This window comes from Acyrthosiphon pisum, unplaced genomic scaffold (assembly GCF_005508785.2).
Source record: "Acyrthosiphon pisum isolate AL4f unplaced genomic scaffold, pea_aphid_22Mar2018_4r6ur Scaffold_20830;HRSCAF=22264, whole genome shotgun sequence".
Lineage (NCBI taxonomy): Eukaryota > Metazoa > Arthropoda > Insecta > Hemiptera > Aphididae > Acyrthosiphon > Acyrthosiphon pisum.
In genome coordinates this window covers 23,368-29,208 of record NW_021770231.1, presented here as the reverse complement: position 1 = coordinate 29,208, position 5,841 = coordinate 23,368, and positions in this window count along the sequence as shown.

Genomic DNA, 5,841 nt, shown 5'->3' with positions numbered 1-5,841 from the left:
TTTTTGACGATGATTTAGTTGGTGGTATTTTTGATTTCAAGTGGAGTAGATGTAAGGTTGTCAATTATGAAAATCAAACTCTTGATGACGATGTTTCACAAAGAGCATTACTTTTAAATAGTACAAATTCAGATTTAAATGAAGCTAAAAATAACATACTGTATTACATTTTGGGTTACATTGTAAGGAAAATGATTAATATTTTAGATTGTGAATCGTGTATACAAAATCTTTTTGAAACAACATCTGATCATAGTTATGCACATAAATCAACATATTCTCGTTTTGTAGATTTTAAAAATAGAGGAGGGCTTATATCAGGTTCAGATAGTGCATTTAAAGTAATAATAGAAGCAGAAAAAATGTTTCTTATATTAACAAATAATTTAAAAAAAGTTAATGTACAAAATTTAGATATTTTAATCATACACCACTGTATTAAAAAATTTTCTATGGATAAAACTATTTTTTCATACTTAAACTGTGAAAATATTACTTTGACAGACAAGCCACACAAAATTGTTCTCATTACTGTTTTAACAAAACAATTTTTAACTTTAAGATTCAAGTCATATGGAAAAATGTTGTCAGTTAATACTTTGAATCCAAAAAGTCAAAGACATAAACTTAATAAACTTGTATTGTTTGCAAATCAATAATAGGTAGTTCCTGTTTTTATATAACATTTCTATATCTATCATTAAATTCAAGCATCTCATAATATAGGTATTAAGCAAATAGTTTGTAATAAATTTGTAATATCTTCATAAATAAAAGTACTTATTTATCTGTTAATTTGTGTTGTATTTATTTAAGCTTGTACAGTTACATAGTGTATATTATGTACAAAAAAAGTACCTCTTATGTAGTAGTAGAACACTATATAATCCTTATAATGCTTTTTCAGGAGAAAAGTTTTTATATTTTTATTAGCTATTTTTTTTTTTTTTATAGTAACTAGTTCAACAATCAATTGCTTAAGAACTAGCTAGTTGTATTGACAAACTTGCACTATATTACAATACATTTCCTAGGGCAAATCCATTGATAGATCGACAACAGCATCTACAGTCTACTTAGCACCCACTCTGCACTCATTACCACATTTATATATATAAATTGTAAAATGAAAATTGTAATTTGTAATATACTACTAAATTAATCAAATTGAAAAAATGTTTTCGATTAATATTGATCATTTTATAAAAATTGATAAGAATGATAACATTGTTTGCACTCTTAGCAAATGGCGGCTAGGAATCAGAAAAAGTCGGGAGTCGGCTATCTAGTTACTTTATATATCTGTGGTTGGCGCTGATGTTTGCAGCAACGCCCCCGCCGATACGATAAGGACGGATGACGGCAGCCGTCGATAACTGGCGACCAATCACAGCACAGCCGATACTCGCCAGGGGGGTCTGTTAGCTGCCGGCGGTTCAGTTGCGTACTTGCCTATCTATTATATTATACTTATCTATGGTCGTCGTCGTCGTCCGCCAACAGGATTACTAATAATATCTTTTAGCCGGTGTTTGTACGGGTTTTCACTTTGTGCAGTATTACAATCGCGTTATCCACATTAATTACGTCTTTAGGTCCCACCACCACCAACTGTGTCTAGCGCACCGACGTCGTCGACGGCCAACAGGATTACTATTAATAATGTCTAGCTTGGAATTACAGTGTTGTACAGTTCTAAAATTTCATTTTCTATCGCGCGCTCCTACGAGAAGGAGCCTTGCGTTTTTTCTGTTGTCACTCAATATATTTTCTTCAATACTTTCTTTCAATTTTTAAGAGATGCCTCAAATACGACCGAGGTCGCACATATTGTCTTAGGCCGACGACATAGCAACTGAGGCTGTAATTGACAAACACCTAGGTAATATTTTTATTCATATTTAATTAATATTTTGTAGTACAAAATCATGATTTTTAATTAATTTTAAACCTATACGTATCTATTATAAAATTGAAAATAATGAACAACTAATACTTAGGAATATTTGCAGAAAAACAATAAATAAAATTTCAGATGAATTTATTTTATTTATAAAGATTATACATTTTTTTTTTTAAATATAGTATATCGTATTAGTATTCGTATTATTAGTAAGCAATCGGTTTATCGAGATTATCTACGTCTTTATCCCCCACCACCACCCGCTGTGTCAACCACGTGCGGCGACAGGATTACTAATAATATCTTTTAGCCGGCTTTTGTACTGCTTTTCACTCAGTCACCTTACGTTAAATTTTAACTTTTATAGGGTTAGAAAAGCATAAAACACGTGCTTCAAAGTTTGAATTGAAAACTAAATGGGAAAAAGTAATATTTGCCAACCAAATGAAGATGTACAAACTTTCAATTACCGATACCACATATAAATACACAAAAAACAATAGTTTTAAAAACAAACGAAATGACGTAAAAATTGTGGCTACCAGAAACTTAGAAATTGGACAAGATATTAAAACATGTAACACACAAAATCCCCCCTTATCACTTTTATATATCTCTCACCCTGTAAGTGAATTAGTGAGGTAATTTTTATAATTATTTTAAATCACTAAAAGCAGTAAAAGCAGTAAAAGACTATGTGTGTAGTAAATTGAAATATATTTAAATATTTTGGTATGTTATCATCATCAATTAGAATAATTTATATATAATAATTTTATGTAGCAAAATAGTGTATAAGAATATTCGAGGTTTTGAAAAACAATTTTGATTATGTTTAGAAAATTATATTGGGTTTGTTAAATAAACTGTTATAAATATAATAATATATGTATATTATTATGTATGTAGATCCTTTTAGTTATATTTATTAAATACGACAAAATAACTAATTCTTTAAAATACGATTTATGATTACAATAATCAGTTTAATAAGTTTAATTTTTTTAAATATTTTAACATATTTTAGACTTAAAATAAACAATCATAAATATTTATAATATTCTATAGAACATATACCTATAGGACATTTCTTAGAGCTTGTAAAGCTGTTATGTATCCGTCAAAGTTCATCTTATGAAGCGTTACCAAAGAATGCAAAATATACTAGTTAAGTAATTCAAAATGATATGATAAGTGCAGCATCAACGGTGATTGTACAGTCTATTTTAAAAGAAGAAAAAGTAGGGATTAAAATATTCAGCTTGATTGTTGATGAAGTCACCGAAGACGATGCAAAATTAGAGCAAATTACTAATGAATATTTGTTCGGTACATACATCGTTTGAATTAATGTATTATAAGTTTTTTTCAGCAAGGCGTGAATCGCCAAATTTGTAACATAGTCAAGGACGCGAATCGCCAAATATTTATTATTACATATTCTGTGAAGAGCGTGAGTCGATATATATTATATTATTATATTTGTATTGTGTCAAATTATTTATACAGGCCAGCCGTTCGCCGACATATTTGTGAGTTTTTTGACATATTATTATTACTATAGTTTTACGAGCTTACTGCTCAAACGACGGTAGATAGCTACCTACAACTATATAGCTACCTAACCTATATCTTATTCTGTTGGGCCAGGAGGGCCACATATTATACACATACATATTGTACTGTTTCGGCTTACAGGCCAAGCTTAATTATTATTACATTTCATATTGTCTGTTGCTGTGCATTATTATTATATATCTATTGTCTTTTTACAGTAATACAGCAATTTAAATATAGTTATATTTTAGTTAGAGTTAAGCCTTGATTACACAATACGAGTTACTGACCTGACAGTGGACCGCTACTGTACTAGTGTACTTGCATGACAGTAGCTCAACTCGCCTCACCCGGTCACACAAGTGCGAGTTGATGCAAGAATACGACAAGAGAAATACTAAATACGACAGCTACTGCACGTGTTTTTAATTTAAATGTAGTGCATGTTGCAGCAGTGTCGCAGAACAATATTATCAAGGTCTCGTGCAATGTTGTTACAAAATACAAAACTGATTACAGTTAATACCGTAATAAAAGCTGTTACAAAAATACTTTGCACTGCAGTAATTCAAACTGTAGAAAAAAAGAAGAAAAAAAGAACGATTTGGATCAGGAATTGGATGCAAAGGAAAGGGGCAACGCATACAATATTTAAAGAGCTATATAATGAAGATCCCCTAGAGTATAAAGCAGTTATGAGAATGTCACCAACACAAGTGGAAATACTTTTAAATTTAATTGCTCCAAAAATTCAACATGGAGATACGCACATGAGAGCTGCTATACCTGCAAGAGTGAAGTTGGAAATAACTCTCGTATTTCTTTCATCTGGAATATCGTTTAGATTGTTGTCGATATTATTCAGAGTTTCAAAAGCGTCAATCATTAAAATAATACCGGAAGTGTGATGCTATAAATGAAAGTCTAAAAGATTTTATCAAAGTAAGTAATTTTTTTAATTCATAATCAAATTGATTTTTCAACTTTTTTTAATAAAACAAAAAATTAAAAATGAATCTTAAAATACAATGAAAAAACTAGTTATAATCTAATTAGCCATGTTGTATTTTAACTAGTTTATTAAATTGCCATAATGAGAATGCCATTGCTGTAGTAAGTATATCATTTTTGCTTGTTGATTGCAAGGAATGTTCTAATGTTGTATCGTTTGCAGACAGTGGAGGATCAAGAGGCTGATAATAAGATTTTATTATTGTAGAGGGCTGTGGAGATGGAGTAGATTCGTAACACGTTTCTATTTTCCTATTGTTTGAGGGCTTTTTTACGATATCTAGAAAGTATTGCCTGTATTTCATCCGTTGCATCAATTATATCAACTGGCAGTAACTGTTTCAGTTGCATTGCTACATGTCTTTCAATTATATCACATTCATCTTGGACCTGGGACAGACATTGATAATGTGCTATTTAATTCATTGAGTTCATTCACTGCAGGTTGAATTTCAGACGGTTCTGATAGTCTCATATTTATTGATCTAGGTCTGTTTGGTGGCTTCATTGGTTGTTTTTCGACGGTGTTGTAGCTATTGCTATTAGCATCAACGGCTTCGTGATTAGCTTCTGAAGATTCACAATTTAAAATATTTTAAAACTAAATATAAAATAAAATAATTTGTTTTTTAAAATAACTTCATTAAAATATGAAAAGTCATTATCTGACTTAATAAAAATGCTTGTTTGATAAAAAAACATTTAATGCATTAAAATAAATTATGCAAATAGATTAGTCATAGATAACTAAAATTGTATTTATATAAATACTTTAATATAGTAATAATAATAATAATACTATTTTATTTTTCAGATACCGAATTTGGAGGAATGGAAAGATATAAAAGTAGGATTTTATTCGAGGTGGAATCTTCGAAATTGCTACGGTGCTATTAATGGTAAGCATATTATAATTCAAGCACCGCCAAATTGTGGTAGTGAAATACTTCAACTACAAAAGAACAAATAGTATAGTGCTTATGGCAGTCGTGGATCATAATTATTGTTTTAGATCTGTAGATATGTATTTTTTAAATTTTTTGAACTACTCCATATATAATGTTTATTTGTCTACTAACATGACGAATAGAAGACCTAGGATTTGCTCTAACGTAAGCTAGTATTTGTACCTCAACATCTTCTCCAATAGCATTTCCTCATCTTAGTTGTTGGTTAATAACTCGTTTGGAAAAAGAACCGGTGTCTCTTAAATTTTTTTCCAGTTTGTGAGCTTCCGGTAGTTTTGAGGCTACCAAAAACCACCCACGACCAAAGGGGAGCACTTTGGCCGTGACTTATGAGCCGCACCGCGTGGTGGCCCGAGGGCCACGTCGGTGGAACTCATAGGCTTTGTACACGCAACGGCAAAT